This window comes from Amphiura filiformis, chromosome 10, assembly GCF_039555335.1.
Source record: "Amphiura filiformis chromosome 10, Afil_fr2py, whole genome shotgun sequence".
Taxonomy (NCBI): Eukaryota; Metazoa; Echinodermata; class Ophiuroidea; order Amphilepidida; family Amphiuridae; genus Amphiura; species Amphiura filiformis.
In genome coordinates, this window is record NC_092637.1 from 56384388 (window position 1) to 56401540 (window position 17153).

The 17153-nt window shown below is 35.9% G+C and overlaps 1 protein-coding gene across 2 annotated transcripts in view; it reads right to left on the reverse strand.

Moving 5' to 3' along the window:
• The window catches only part of LOC140163051 (uncharacterized), a 396194-nt gene extending 384947 nt beyond the window's left edge, over positions 1–11247 (reverse strand). For both annotated transcript variants that reach the window (XM_072186409.1, XM_072186408.1), the window contains exon 1: positions 11052–11247. The gene's annotated coding sequence lies outside the window, so the exon portion shown is untranslated. The remainder of the gene's footprint in view (positions 1–11051) is intronic.
• Positions 11248–17153: the final 5906 nt, after the last annotated feature.

The following is a 17153-nucleotide window of genomic DNA, read 5'->3' on the forward strand; positions in this document are numbered from 1 at the left end:
GAACAATACTTTCTCTGCTCCAGGACATCTCCTGAAAAGTGTTCTGTGTGTAATGATTCTTCTATCCCATTTTCTCAAAGAAAGTGAAATTCTGCTATGTAGATCGATTGTCCGATATGCTCACATTGTTCATAAAAAAACCGCTTAAACCTGTACACTGAAGCGATTTGATTTAACTAGTCATGTTAGTGCAGCCCCAAGACAACTGAATACTGATTGGGCTATTCCACTTAAAATCCACACTACCTCTGTGGAAGATTTTGGAAATATATTCCACAGGGAGGGTGTGAATTTCAAATAGAATGGACAAATTAGCAGCTCCATTTGACATTCATCTTCCCTCTGTGGAAAAGTAAGGTCGAAACTCTATCAGAGGGTTTATTAAATTCAAATATGTGTTCACTCCATTTGCAATTCATACTCCCTAATTTTTATTTGGGGGAATGTGGATTGTAAATAGAATAGCCCGTTGCGTGTGGACTTTTTAATACCGATACGATAGTTTTATAAAAAGAAAAATATGAGACGGCAACTTTTTGATATAAAGGTATAAAGTGTTAAATCAATAAACGTGTGCGTAGAGGTATTCTTAACAACAAAATGAAAATAAGATTGTGTGATAAATTGACTGTCAAGTAAAAGCACTCATGGAGTCAAAAGTCATTCTTTGCTTCCATTATCCTCGCCGTTGGATAGCAAATGGGGTTTCTAGTTTTTGATATTTTAACAAGTATAAAACTCTACAAAAACAACATTGTTTTATCAATCAGCCGATGGCGATAAGCGATCGCTATCAGCGATTGAAATGCGTTGCTGAATGGCTATTAGTAACAAGCCGAGTAGCAAGCCATGTCTTAGTCAGTGGTAAATTGTTCGATGCTGTTAGCCAATGCTCACTATACATTGCTCGCTGCTTTTGATTGAAACATCACCCACAACAGATGTATAACACTGAATATTCGTTTGAATATCTAACAAAATAAATAAAACAATACATTTGCAATTGCAAATGTCCTTGGAACAAACAAATGCTAATAAAGCAAATTACGAAAGCACTTAAAGTGCTTTATATGATTATTTAGATGAACAAAAAGAGCATTAACCCGATGGAGAGATATCTACTATGACATCAATCAAAAACATGCGTGTTCGTGAAAAACAATGACAAGTTTCTACTTGGGCCAACATGCTCTTATTTCTAGTTACATTGCTGGTCACAGAAGTCATTTTGTAAATCACTTTAAACTATCTCTGAAAACTTGCTTATGCACGAGGAAAACTAATGTTTAGCTTAATGATGTATATTCATAGATAATGGTTGGTTTTTGTTTATGTATCTTTGTAAAAGCTCCTTGGGACTTTGGGAAGTTGTAAAGCACTATATGTGTTGTATTGTTCTGGAACGTCTTTAACTGCTCATACCTTTTGATTTGGTTATCCTAATTCAATGAAAATTGAATAATGACCGATTTTAGATTGACTTTGCTTGATCACACCACATATAAACATTTGAAAGCCAACTTAATGTCACGAGTGGATAAACTACTGATATACAATGTATACAACGTCTGTCAAATGTTTTGTCTTTTTCGTGCAAGTACCGATGCTGATGAGACAATAGAGACGCATTGTGTCCAATATATGAAGGTTACTTGCCCTAAATGACCTGAAAGAAACGTCAAAGACATTCTGAGAAATAATCAGCACATTGGATGTTCTATCCAAGAAGGTGAGCCTAGTAAAACTAAACATTACTCTAGCTAGTATGCTCAGCATTGTTTTAGTTTCCATTTTGGCACATTTATTTGTTAGTTTTATTGTTATGATACTATTAAACTGTATTTTGGTACACATCGAAATTTCGACAATAGCTGAATAGAGTGCCCCCCTGACAAAAAAATGAAAGAAAAAGTGCCCTCTGACAAGAAATGAAAGAGAAAATCAGGAGGGCAAAGGAAAAGAAAAAGGGTAAGGAGCCCCTTTTCTAGCAAAATTCAGGGCCAAAATAGAGTAAAATACAAAATTTGTTCGCGCTACGCGCACAATAAAACCCTTTTAGCCGGATAATGGGCGAAAATAGTGTAAAATACCATTTTTTTTGGCGCTACGCGCGCACATCATCCCAATAAGGCCCTTTTCGGGAAGTTCGAAGATCTATGTATTGTATGATGCAACTGCAACTTTTTTCGTCTGTGCCCCAAAATTTTTATTTTGCCCCCCCTGACCAAAAAGCTGGCTACGCCCCTGCATGTACGTACATTTAACGGCAATCTATCTAGTTTATTAACAATGACACCATGTCGACAACTCTTTTGTTTAACTTAGTCAGCGGCTTCTAAACACTACATGCCTAATTTGAGCTCGGCTAACACAATCTCCTTAATTTTCTAGAACCACCGACTAAAGTAAAACCCGCTTAGTGTATCAAATCATTTTAATAGAGAAGAAGAAATTGAAAAAGATATGAAATATTGTGAACTACCATATTTTGATTATGTATGCTAGGTGACGGTAAAACTTGTCCCCGGTGGAAGAACGTTATTCAAGTATCGCTGTAATAACACGTTTTGTTCCACAAGTGTATTGATGCTCTGAATCGCAACTCGCAGTAAATTAAATGAAATAACAAAACAGTTACTACCTTTTAACTATAGATGGTACATCTGCCTTAAATTGCAATTCGATGCGGCCTACATTATAATGTCTCAATCTCCTTTATCGCTTTTGGAATAATACTCTTATCTTCTGTGATATTACGGAAAGACCTGCCTCCTTCACTTTAAGTAACATATGACTTTAAAGAAGAATGCTCGTTGGGATAAGGGCGGTATGAAATTCTTATGATAAGAATATAGAATGAATGTAGGCATGGAACATACCATGACGCACATACGGAACGGAAGGAGGGATGGGAGAGCTGAACACAATACAATTTGCTAACGAAAGGTCACACATGCACGAGTCGTTAAAATCGAGCTGAAAAAACACACTGCTTTACAGTATCACTATTCACAAAGACACAACACACCATTTTGCTTACATGGTATTTTTCTGAGTTTTTTTTTTTTTTTTTTTTGAAATCTTTAAAGCGTTGTGTAAAATAGTCATACAAACCATTACAATGCTTCCAAGATACTAAAAATCGTAATCACACAATATAGGATTGAAAGGTTGCTATCCATAGAACTGCAATAAATAATGTCTTAAATTGAAATTTGTGGTGTTATATTCATGTGCACAGCTTTCAAAAGCTTCCACTAAAGCCGCTGCGAATTCAAAAGATTTATCTTTGTGTAAACAATGAGGAGGTTCCTACCTACAAACGACACTGACGATAGGAGAATAGGTAAACAATGAGCGGGGATCAACACCAGGGGATTATGTGACGCGATCAAAGGAAATAAGTCATATGTCGGAAAATTGCTTATTGAAGAAGATTTCTTGAATAGTTTCAAAAACGTGAAAATTTGAAACAATATAACTGAAATGAACATAATGCGACACGATCTGGTCCATACCATAATTATTACATTATATTTACAATAGGCTATCATTTAGTGGAAACACCAAAGGTCTGGCATACTTGGTTCAAAAGTTATGAAGATTTTTGATGTCTATTTTCTTATGTATTTTATTGGTTTTTTACTCCATATTTTTACCTTTATCTCAGTTTCAAACTTGCCGCCTTTGGCCCCCATGGATCAGATCATGTCACATATTTAAACTGCAAATGACACCTAATTTGTGTTAATACAAATCCGATGAAGGAAACATTGATATATGTTACAGCTTAAGTTACAGCTTAAAATCGTGGCTTGTGCGGAGTGAAATTGAATAACCTAAGCCATAAATCCACTCACCTGTAATAAGTGGAGGTCAGCGTGTGTCAATGATTAAAAACAGACTATGCTGACTTCTTACTTTGGAGAGCATTTTACATGGTCTATACATATTAAAACATATCTCTGTACGCAGCAAATGACGCTGCATATGTTGACAATGTCATTGACTCCTATTACCATGTTTTGTTGGGGTTTATTTTCGAGTTAGCCTCGGTTCGAGGCGTTAGGGCGGTAGGATTTTTTTTGCTTGCTGGTCTATTTATTTTTTTCTTTCATTTTTCTTTTTTGACTTCGATTTATTGTTATTCTAATCTCTGTAAGTGTTGTCCACCTACCTCAACAAGCAGCACCACTGGCGACTGGATATACTCGAACCGAGGCTATTTTCGAGTGTGTTATCATGTTATCTAATTTTAAATAATACGCGGATTTAGGGTTTCTCTACCGGAAGTCAATTTGTGCCGAAATTCCTTCCCACAATGCAATAAGCGTTTTGCATAACAATAGATACAGTTCGGAGGTTAATCAATATTCTTTGTTATGCAATACGCATATTGCATTGTGGGAAGGAATTTGGCACTTAATTGACTTCCGGCAGAGAAACCCTAAATCCGCGTATTGCGCTCAATTTCAATTAATCGCGCTCATTTCTACAACCGTTAACTGTAGTTTTTTTGTATTATCTATCAAATCACTCTCATTGGAATCCGTATATTAAAAGATATTCAGTAATCAAACACTTGTGGAGGATAATTCTACTTTGGGTAAAACGTTATTTAGATACGCTTTTCAAAACCATATTATAATCTTTCCAGTCAGTCAGGCTAAGATTCCCTACGCCTGATGAACGCATGTGGATCCCCGGCCATTTGGGAATATACTGCAGCTAGTTATTACACTCTTACCAATCTCGTGGCATTGAATGTACCACTATCTGGCTACAATCTTGTCTGGCTGGGACCGACGACTACATGAGTCTTCTTTTGTCTGCTAAGATACGCTTTGTTTGAAACAAAGTTATATTCCATTGTCATATATAATCTAATCTAAAATCATGAAGGCCTATTGTTTACAGACACTGCTCCAGGTTGTTAGACAAACTGATAATATCGTCACCGTGGAGTCACGGAAGTAAATCTTTTAACCCTAGAACTACTGAGCCATACTTTATTACACTAACTACGAAGAGGGTGGTTGTTGCGACCCCCCCCCCCTTAAAGTCACATACCGTTATATTTGGTACCAATGAACATTTATAGGTCTCTTCTATCTAGTGATACGAAAATAAGCACAAACATTCATCACATAATGTCGCTATGACGTCATAATGTGAGGGCGCACATGCAAATTTGGGAAATTCTGGCTGTGTACAAAATTCTACAAAATGCGATTTTCACCAAATTTTCTGCTAAATATAAAAGGAAATGACTATTTTCACCTAACTATAGCAAGTAAAAAGTGAGTAGTTCTTGATATAATTTCACAAGAGCGAAATCAAAATCATTGGGGCTTCACCCCCCCCCCCTTATGGTTATCTTTGATGGCAGGTTCTAACGCCGGGTAAGGTGCTGGGGCTTAAGTTTGTTGGGCGTAAACGGGTTCGGGTTTTTTTTTAGGACAGATAACAAATCGTCGGGGGTACAACCCACGCCTTCGTAGTTTTAGGGTTAAGAGCTAAAAATATGTCAAAAAGAAAAATATTGGTTAGACAAAAAAAGAACCCCGTCATTTAGTGATGGATTTACCCGAGCCAAACGAGCCGTTGCCCGTGGTATTGATTTTAAACAATGTTATCTTAATACAGGTCATCGTAAAAATTCGTGACATTCTGATTTACATTAGTGTTATTTTGTCAAACGGCCACTATGTCCATCAAATCCATTTACTTCTGAAAATCGATGAAAAGCCGAGACAAGATAATGTAAAAGGGTGGTCATTCTGCTTTAAACTTTAAAATATTTGAGATTCCGGTTGAGATTGTCTTCATGGAGCACGATTGTGACAAAGTAGATGTTTTGCACACGTAGGATCCCGGCACAGAGTGGTTTTTATTTAGTCACAAATAATACATGCATTGATCAGATCAAGGGTCCTTTTCTAAAGCTGTTACACAACTTTTGCCTTGCAATACTTAGTATTTCAAACCAGTTAGTGTACCATATGTACCATAACTGTAAGATCATTTGTTATCAAGTGTTATCACAACGCTCTTGTAAAATAATTCTTAACACTTATTTTATATTATGTTAAACTATTTTCCAGTTAGGGATTCAATCATGTTTCACCGTTGTTCATCACCGTTTAACAACGATGCGGCCGCGTCGTTTGCGTGGTTTACTTCGCGAGGGCAGCTGTAGCTGCCCGAGCAAGTAAACTCACGCAGACGCGCTCAGACGCGTTCAACAACGAAAAGAAGCTAAATATCGTATAATTCACGATTATTTTACGAGGAATGTCAGTTAATCATTACCACTCAGCCTTACAAAAACTTCGATGATTTCTCTTTTGATATCAGCAATAAAACTACAGAATAAAACGGCAATGTTTAGCCGCTACCTGAAAAATACTGAATTAAACTTGTAAGCTGGCATACGCACAAAGGTTCCAGGTATGACGAATTTTACGCGCACTCGCGTAACGCGTAGTCTCAATCGCGTTCGCGTATACGCTACAGTAAAAGTGTGGGTTCATCACGGATTAACAACGGTTGGCTCCTGTACAAAGGTATAGGAAGAGATGTTGAATAAGTTGTCAACAATAGATGTAGATGTTTTAGAATGTTAAGAAATCGTTTTTATACCCTTTTCTATAATTCGATATTTAAGCATTTTCAGGTAATCCTTTTTTTAATTTTTTGGCGAATAATGTCGAAAACGTGCTATATTTTCTGGAACAGCATCTAATTCATTTGAAGATTAAATAAGAAAACACCTGTTTGTAAGTAGGCTATATAGTATTTGCACTGTTATTTTTTATGTTATTACTTTTATTTGCCGGGTAAGCCAGTGTAACCATTCAGTGGAGTTCAGATAATAAGAACATTAGTTTTATCACAAATTATCAACCTCAAATAGTTTCAGCAATAGTCGGTGAGACCTTTCCACACATTTAAAATACATAAAAATAAACTCACACGAGTAAGGATAGATGCTGTCGGTGTTTGTTTTTTTCACTCTTTTAACAAATCCATCTGGATTATTTTAATTGCATTACGCATTGCCACATAACACGACAGATCAGCTTCGATAATTATTTTCTTTGTCAGAGCACAACAGAATATTTAGCGTTATTTTTGACACCTTAGTTTTGGTAGTGCGGAAAACACAATTGGAAATCTTCGCTTCTTTATGCATTACCCATATCCCTGTTATTTTTTCGCACTTAAAGTAATGGTATGTTGTCTGGTGTTCCATTACATGATAAACTTTGGCAAATCCATATGAGTGATGTTGCATTATACATACGGAAAGGTATTTAACACAGCGGATCTGCGACAGGGAAGTCAACATTACTTAACCGCATTGTATTTTCTTAAAGTAGTGTTACATAAAGTGTCTTTGAAGATAGAGACTCGAAGAACGTGCATAAACCAAATTACAGGCTGCATCAAAATTGTTTATTCCACTAAAGTATGCACAAAAAGTAACGCAGCTGTTATAAACACGCCTATAGCTTCAGAACTAATTATAAATTGTTTCCACAGAATAGGAAAATACCCGAAGTTAAAAGTTGCAGTTTACAGCGATCAATGGTTATTGCACAAGAATCCTGACACGTAAAACACTCAATTTATCTTCGCGCTGACTTCAAATCAATACAAATAGCTGCAACTTCAAAATTGGTGTAATTTTCCTTAAAAACACTGATGTGTTGTTAATATTGAACGATATTGGACAAATGGGGGTATCAAAATGCGCGTAAATATCATCCTTCTATCTATGTTAAAATAGTTTGAACAGAATGCTTAGTTCTGACGCTATTTGCGTATAACAGATCCGTTACTTTGTGTGTAGTCTTTAGTATATCCATTCTGGGTGTTTCAGATAAAGCCTGCTTTTTTCAAATGCACCATTGCATCTCCCTGGAATGACCAATTGCATTTTTTTAAGTCTAGTAAATTCAAGTGTATTTATCTGTGCGTTAGGAAAAAACAGATATTTAGCAAAATACTAGCAGAGAACGACAATTTGATGCAGTCTGCAGCGTGTTAATATCATGGGTATATCATGTTGGTGGTAGTTGTGTCTATGTAAGATTAGACAGCACTATGTGGAGGAGCGTGAATACGTTGGGGTGCGTTCTGCCAATGTAACCTATCCGCACGCTTGAATGGTATCACGTGTTCACGCTTGAATGGCATTCACGCGTTCACGCTTGTTGAAGACTTTCTCTTGTATTTGCGCGTATTCTAAATCAGCTGTACAGGATTACGGTATATATTTTTTGTATTACCTGACGTAAGCAAGGACTTCCGGCGTGCAGGAAGGTATCAACGCTTATTGTATTAAAACACTTTAGCTAAAGTAATTACAATACAAGCATGCACTGATCATTGATTTTTATTCTCGCTATTTAGTGTTTCATCATGATTATGCCGTGAAAAAAGGATTGTTTTGAAGTATTAATACGCTCTCCAAAATAAGATTTTGCACATACATATGTCACACGATCTGGTCCATGGGGGCCCAAAGGAGGCATTTTTGAAAATGGAGTTATTATAATCATTATTTTATACAAACATTAGCCTATCATAATCACCAAAGGTCTAGCATACTTGGTTCTAAAGTTCTGACATTTTCCCTTCAGCTGACAAACGGAAACGTGACGTTGAAACAACGGCAAATCGCCCGCTTGAACGTCGGACGTTATAGAGAATAAAGGTATAGTTTTTAGCCGCTGTCGTGCATCTACCATCTCACATAACACGAGCGACAACGAGTTGACCACTTCATAAATATATTAAGTATACCAAATATTGGTCATTTTACAAGGAATTACATAGGGCTTAGCATCGATCAGTCTCCTTGTTCTTATGCACATCCGATTGGATCAAATGACGCGTACCAGCCCTCTTGTCACACTTTCACGATTAGGTACCTATCAAGCGCTACGAAGCGTGCCTTTTCACACCTAACGAAATGCTTACTAGGGTTACGTTGAAGATACTTGCTTTTATTTCCTCTTAACAAAAAGAAACGAAACATGTTAGATTTAAAAGTCTACCAAGTATCTACCGGGGCTCGAACCAGCAACCTATGGATCTATAGTCGAGACGCTATACAAATATGCCAGAAAACCGGTTATTTATCAAACCTTATGTTTACGGAATAAAGTGCATACACACGATATACTATTGCTAGTATATTATCAATGAATCTATGATCAATAACGAACCCTAACCCTAAACCCTAACCCAAACTCTAAATAGGTTGAATAGGTACCTGATAATTGCAAGGTAGCTGTACAACGCAGAAATATACACTGCGCATATTTCATTATGCAAAATAGGTACATACTCCACGCTACGAAGCGAATCCCAAAACACCTATCCATCGCTAAGAAGCATGCTAAAGTGTGATAGTACGGGTATCGCGTCGACACGCATGCGCTTTTAAAAGTTTGTGATATCGTCTCATATCACACGACTAAGAACCAATACGATTGCAGGAACTTTCTTAAGTGTTTAAGAATTTGGCTTTAATGATCATGATGATTGCAAACGGCTAGACCAAGTAGACACATATTCAAAAAGACAGCAACTTCGCATATCCATATCAAACATTGTAATTATGATTGTATGACAATACTAGATTATGCGTTTTAAAAACAAATGGGTGAGCTGTAGTAAACTCCACGGTTATATTCCTGAATAATTAATTTACTTGGGAAACAAGCACAAAATGAAACACAAAGACATGAATAAACAAATCGTCATGCAAATACGAGACCATTATATCGTTGGTGTAGTCTTTTTGCACTGAAAAATAAACTGTATTAAAATGCCACACGATCGCAAATGCATATTACGGTGTTCTTTCAGGCAACAGCAACACCGAATCATCAATTACTAGATTTTAAAATTAATTCTATAAAAAGGTTTATGTAATTGTTGTTCCTACTCAAATTTTGGCAGGTCCAAAAATAGTTTCCATTTTCTGAAGCACAAACTGCTTCTTCTGCAAAAAAAAAAAAAACAACCACACATACGATATGTGTGTACACGGTCCAGTGTATCAAATGAAAGTACGCAACAAATTTCTTATATGTGTATATCCATATCAAAACGATGCACTTGTCGGCTGCTACATGTGTCTCATTTCACATAATACCTAGGAAGAAATACCAGCCTCATCTCAAGCGGAAGTCACTTCAAATCATCCCAAATCACATGGTTTAGGAATACAGAGAACATTTAAATTAAACCTATGACTTGGGGATGATTGGAAGTGACCTCCACTTGAGATGAGTCTGGTATATATTCCTAACTATTACATGAAAAGAGACACATGTAGCAGCCAACAAGTGCATCGTTTTGATATGGATGTACACATATTATTTTAATAAGTATATCGCTATGCTAAGATATTTAAAAATTCTATACATTTGATTCATTCTTTGTACCAGAAAAACATTGTTTATGGGACATACTATCATTATACGCTCATTCCAGATTTTTGAAACTCCTGAAACTTGTGAATTTTATTACTGAAACAAAAGACATTTTTAATGTATTTCATTTGAGTAAATCAAAGCTGACGTGCATGTGTGTGGTGGGTAAGACCGGTGAATAGTTTCAGTGCATTTCAACATTTAAGCAATACAAATCACCCAATTTAGAGTGACTTATATAAATCACCAATTTTGGAGTTTAAGTACTTTTTCACCTGTGCGAGATTTAGCTGTATCAAAACCTGCATACTTAAGAAAAATATGTTCTCATTTAGGGGTATATAAACCTAAATTGTATTTTAATGAGCTGGGGAGTATTTTTGAACAAGGATACGCCGTAACAAGTTTTTATAACATACACACATACGATTCTAAAGAAAATAGCAACGTTTAAATTGTTTACTCTCTGCTTTTGGAAACGCTAGACAATTTGTATAAATAATATAACAATGTACGTGTATAATCATATACAGGATGTATAAGATACATTCACAACATTAGCACAAAGCAAAATGCGGGCAAAATACGTAAACCACTCACCTTGTTTTAAAGAGCAACGGAGATAACGTAGTGTAGTCTGGGTACCGTTGATGACTTATACATTGTTAACGTCCATCAATGTGTAGAGGTGCAGTAATATGCTTGTCAAACAAAAAGTAGCGTAATTGACGACATCAAATAGCTTTTTGATGTCACACTTGATGTCAACATGTATTAAAAAATGACAATCTCAAACTTCGTTGATGCGATGTTTCAAAGATATTTTGATGATTAAATGAGCGCCAAGTTTTCTGCTCAAAATTGACAATCGTCTGCTCAAAATTGAAAATCGTCTGCTCAAAATAGAAAATTGTCTGCTCCAAATTGACAATCGTCTGCTCAAAATTGAAGATCGTCTACTCAAAATTGAAGATCGTCTACTCAAAATTGAAAATTGTCTGCTCAAAATTGAAAATCGTCTGCTCAAAATTGAAAATCGTCTGCTCAAAATCGAAAATCGTCTGCTTCAAATTGAAAATCGCCTGCTCAAAATTGAAAATTGTCTGTTGAAAATCGTTTGCTCAAAATTGAAAATCGTCTGCTACCGGTAAATCTACTTCCTGACGAGACACGTTTTTCGTCAGAAAGTATCTGAAATTAACTTTGTTGATCAGAGTATGTTGCTTTTCCTGCATTGACACAACTTGTTTTATTCTTTCCTAAGTCGATGATGGCCTAATGAAACACAATATGAGTCCTCAATCCCAGCTTTGCGCGAGTCTTTAAACCAGTTCCGTTCTTCTTCACGTAAACATCGTCCATTCCACCTCAGTCACTCAGCATTAATAAGTCTATTAGCCATTTAGACACGCACTAACAAATAGTGATACAAGATTGGTCACGAAAGTATAAGGCAGAAAGACAAATAAGATATAATTATGACATGGTCGGCCACGATCCAAACAAATTATACTGGTTATATGGTGTCTTGCTTGCCGCCAATATAACTATTGACGAGCGAAAGCCGAACGTCCAAAAAGCGGGAAAGTGTTGATATAATGTTTTGTGTAGCATACGACAACGTGGTACTGATGGAGCACCATGTGGAACTGAAATACACATGAAAACAGCATCCAGAAAACATGTTATGTAGCATGCGCATGGCAATGTACAGGGTATAGAGCGTGATTGCTTTAGCTATCCAGTGTAATACCTTTATTTATAATTTAAGTATCTACCACAAATCAAAGTCTGTGTTGCTTTTAAATACGTTTCCTAAGGTAATACAGATTGATAATTTCAATGAAATCATTCGTTTGTTTTAGCACACTGTACCTATGTCATCGTATTAGTCTTATCTAGTTAAAAAAAAGTTATAGCAATTATAAGCGCTGGGTGTACTTTTCAAAGGACAAATTAAATATACATTAAACGGGTTTTTGGTAATCTTACTAGCTTATTAATTAAAAGGAGGGCAGGAAGAAATGGATATGCAAGAAAAAAATCTTAAAACAACCCGCCACCCAACACACCACCACATAGAAGGAATCGCCCCCAACACGGGAACCTGCTATTCACTATACAAACAGTGACTTTGCTTTAGAGTTTTTCTCTCCCTATACCTATTTTACTCATTATTTCATGTTTAAGTGCGCGTTACTTATTGTGCCGTATAACATCAAACAACTGAACACACCTCGGAATTTTCTTCTGCAACTGTAGTTGTACATTGCACTTCTATTTAAAGTAATTGTTCACTCCAGAATGACTGTTTTCATTTTGGGCATCTAAAATTTCAAAAGTGTACATAACCTTTGCAATGTGTCGACGTAACCTTTGTAATTTGTCGACGTAACCTTTGCAATTTGTCGACGTAACCTTTGCAATGTGTCGACGTAACCTTTGCAATTTGTCGACGTAACCTTTGCAATTTGTCGACGTAACCTTTGCAATTTGTCGACGTAACCTTTGTAATTTGTCGACGTAACTTTTGTAATTTGTCGACGTAACCTTTCTAATTTGTCGACGTAACCTTTGTAATTCGTCGACGTAACTTTTTCAATTTGTCGACGTAACCTTTCTAATTTGTCGACGTAAGCTTTGCAATTTGTCGACGTAACCTTTGGAATTTGCAATTTTATTGAAAACTGTGACATGGAATCAGAAATGGGACATGGAATCCTATCTTACTCAAATCGATTCCTTCGGAATGATGATTCTTCGAAATGACCCATACGGTCAAATTCAAATTAACAACATATCGTAATAAATAATTAGCTTTTAGATGGTAAACAAGCCTATATATCTGCATAATAACAACAACAATAACAATGATATAATAAAACGGGATTTATATAGCGCACAAAAAAATTTAATTCACATAGGAAATTAGAGACACTATAAATACACTTACCAGACTGTTAACGCAATAAAACCACATCAAGTCCAGAGAAATCCCTCAAATTTGGTTAAAGAAGAAATTTGTTTCACTCTGATTGCTAGACCAAACCTGCTAATTAATTTACAACGGCTCAATGTGCAGCACGTTTACAAAAAATATGCCCACTGTATAATGCAGCTACTTATACGGCTAGGATTTAAAAAAATTAAAAACCTTTAATAAACACGTTTGTTGCCGACAAAACAATATAAACTAATCAAAAAGGTGTGATACTAGCATGATCAATGTATTGATTTATTAATTACCATTTTTGGTTTGTTTCATACAAGTCTACGGATTTAGTTCAATGGACGGGGTCACCACTAAATCAATATGTTTTCACACGTTTGTTTTGAAATCTAACAACTGATGTGTTAGGGAACAAACCATAAGGTCGATGACGTCCTACGTAACTACATTCGTTTCACATACATTGTTGAAAAGTGCAACTTTATCTGAAAGCATCATCTTTGGAAAATGTGGTTATTTTTGGCCAAAGCAAAAAAGATTGTGAGAAGAAAGAACATTGGGAGGGTAGTAAAATTATATCTTTATTCGGAGGTTTTAAATTGTTCAAATCAACGAAATGTATGTCAAGTTATGCAAAGAAATATTTTGTAGTTTTAGGGGGGTTGAACCCTTTATAATGACTTACTATGTGTTGGATACCATCTCATACTAGGACATTAATTTACATCCTACGCACACAACCGCACCCACCCCGACCCCCCCCCCCCCACATACACACCCCGACAAACACCACACACACAAAACATACGCGAGAAGACTACGAACTATCCTAGAACTACTTTAAATATGTCTCAAAGTCAGTGACCCTAGTTCAGACGTTATAGTACACTAATGCCATTCAGTTCGCGCTCACATTAAACTTGTCTAAACTCTATATATTATCTAGATAAAGCTTCTTAAAAGCGTACTTCGTTAATCACTATAGCGTTGCTGAACTGATTGAGAAAAAAAGTATAGGCATGTGAATGCATAGACGATGGTGATTCTAATTATCGAAGCAAGCAACATTCTGTTTGAGTTAGGATCATAGCAACGTAATATTTCCTTCCAAAGACGTTTTTACAATTCGTAATGCAGGTACATATATAACACTCTCAAACATCTCAAACATGTATAAATATTTTTTCACTCTCATGAATAGAATTTTGGACAAGCAATTTTTCTATTGGTTTGTCAAATCTCGAGTGTTTTTGTCATGTAGGTATCCCCATGTGCTCTCAAAATAATTAATCTTTTCATTATGGAGATTAAAATATTTAGTTTGTCACATTCTTGTATACGTATCAAAATCATATTAATCCATACGATAATACTTACATATGTAAACGACGATTTCAACTGGAATCGAGCCAGGGAATTGCAGTGGAATATCGGCTCTACTACAGGGTGTCCCTCAGTAGCGGGTGGGGGGGGCAGGGGAGGGGGGCAGGGGGGGCAGAGTGCCCCCCCTGACAAAAAAATTAAAGAAAAAGTGCCCCTCTGACAAAAAATGAATGAGAAATTCAGTAGGGCAAAGGTAAAGAAAAAGGGCAAGGAGCCCCTTGTATAGCAAAATTCAGGGCCAAAAGAGTGTAAAATACAAATTTTGTCCGCGCTACGCGCGCACATTGTAACAATAAAGCCCTTTTTTAGCCGGATAATGGGCGAAAATAGTGTAAAATACCATTTTGTTCGCGCTACGCGCGCACATCATCCCAATAAGGCCCTTTTCGGGAAGCTCGAAGACATACAGTCTCTATGTATTGTATGATGCAACTGCAATTTTTTTAGTCTGTGCCCCCAAAATTTTTATTTTGCCCCCCCCCAAGAAAGCTGGCTACGCCCCTGGTGTCCATGAAAGAACTGTGTCGTCGTCGGAAACTTATTTGTTTGGGTATTTTAACGCCACAAATAAACATAACTAAATACTTGTTGCGGTTGAGAAATAAATAAGCTATCACATACTTTTCGAATTTTGACAATTGACCATATCGTTCTTGAAATATAAGAATTTTACGAAACGCCCTCATTTTCAAGCCTTTCCACTGATTCAAATATCAACTGATGATCTATATAATAGTATGTTCTTAGTGCTAAGGCCATCATGGTTTAATAATTCGTCTTTCTTTCAGGTCCATTGACACGCATCAAGTTGTGTTTAAGACTCTCATTGCCAGACCAAACCTGATCATTAATTCATGACGGCGGTCTCAACAGGCTGTATCTTGACACAATTTGCGGGTAATGTCCACGGTATACTATACAGCCACCTATACGGCTATGATTAAAGAAAAAAAAAATTTAAACCGCTAGTTAACACGCATGATACCGTCAAAATAAATTATAAACTAACCAAAAAGGTGTGATACTAATCATGCTAATGTAGCATGATTAATTCGTTGATTTTGTAATAACCAGAGAAATACGATTTTTTTTCAATTGATGATAATCAATAAATCGATAAATTTTTACACGTTTGGTTTAGAAATCTAACAACCAATGTGTTAAAATGAAATGTTTTACGTAGTGATTCCTGCTATAAAGATAACCCTATAAAAAGTGGTACAATAAAATACCTTAATCTGAAATACTAAGCCTGAAGTGGTTTAATTATAGTAAAATTAAAGTTTTTATATTAAAACCGGATATCTCTGGTTTTATTCAGAGTTCAACGATCGAGTGGTGGCTAAACACGTCGCGTACATGTATATTATTGAATCATTGAATATGTGACGTACATTGTGTCCCAGAAAAAAGTACCGGGCGAATTTTACCGGGAAAATTTGGACGTAAGTCGATGAATAGACATTAGAATCCAAAAATCTAAAAATCAGCGTGTAGCCCATTTTATTCTGCATCTTATACGTTAATTTTACTGGGATCAGTTGATTGATTGCGAAGAAATGAGCGATTACACAACGCATGCGTCAATTCACTTCATTCCAAGTTTGAAAGAAAGATCATTCAACACAATGCGCACTAGTGGTTACTGTCAATGGGCTTCATACTTTGTCCGGTGAAATCCTTTTCGATCTTTTTTTAAACAATCTGTTTCTTGCAAAACATTTAATTAGGTTTTGTTCAAATTTGAAAGCTTGCACGATATTGAAAATGAAAGCTTGCATGTAAGATGATATCTATTTTAGTTCGTTAATGTTGATATAAATGTTGCATACAGAATTATTGCATAAAGAATTCCGACTGGCTTAAATAATTTCTCACTCACATTAATGTTGTGAACTATTTCCAAGAAACTGTAATGCAAAGTTTAAATCTTTCAAATCTTCAACATTAATGTTGGATGCATGATATCAAAAATCACACGTAAAGCTGTAAGCACTTGATCATTGTAATTCTTGGCTCAAATGTTATAAAAAGGCGAAGGGCACAGAGGGTACCTGCTTCCAGTAATAATCTTGTTATAAAACTTTAACCTTGCTTTAAAAATTAGAAAATCTTCTGCTGAGAAATTCTAAATTATATACTAACAGCCTATATAGTGAAACCTTATCTTGGTTTCTAAAAAGAAATATCTATACATAACCAAAGTCATACTTTTAGGTTTATAATATTCAAAACTATGAATATTGAAAGATCATTTATAACATTCAAAACTATGAATGTTAAAAGATTATACCAATCATATCGGTCTTTTGTGAAGTTTTGGTGGCTCTGAAAAGAGCCGTTCATTCTGCGGTTCGAAAACCTTTTCT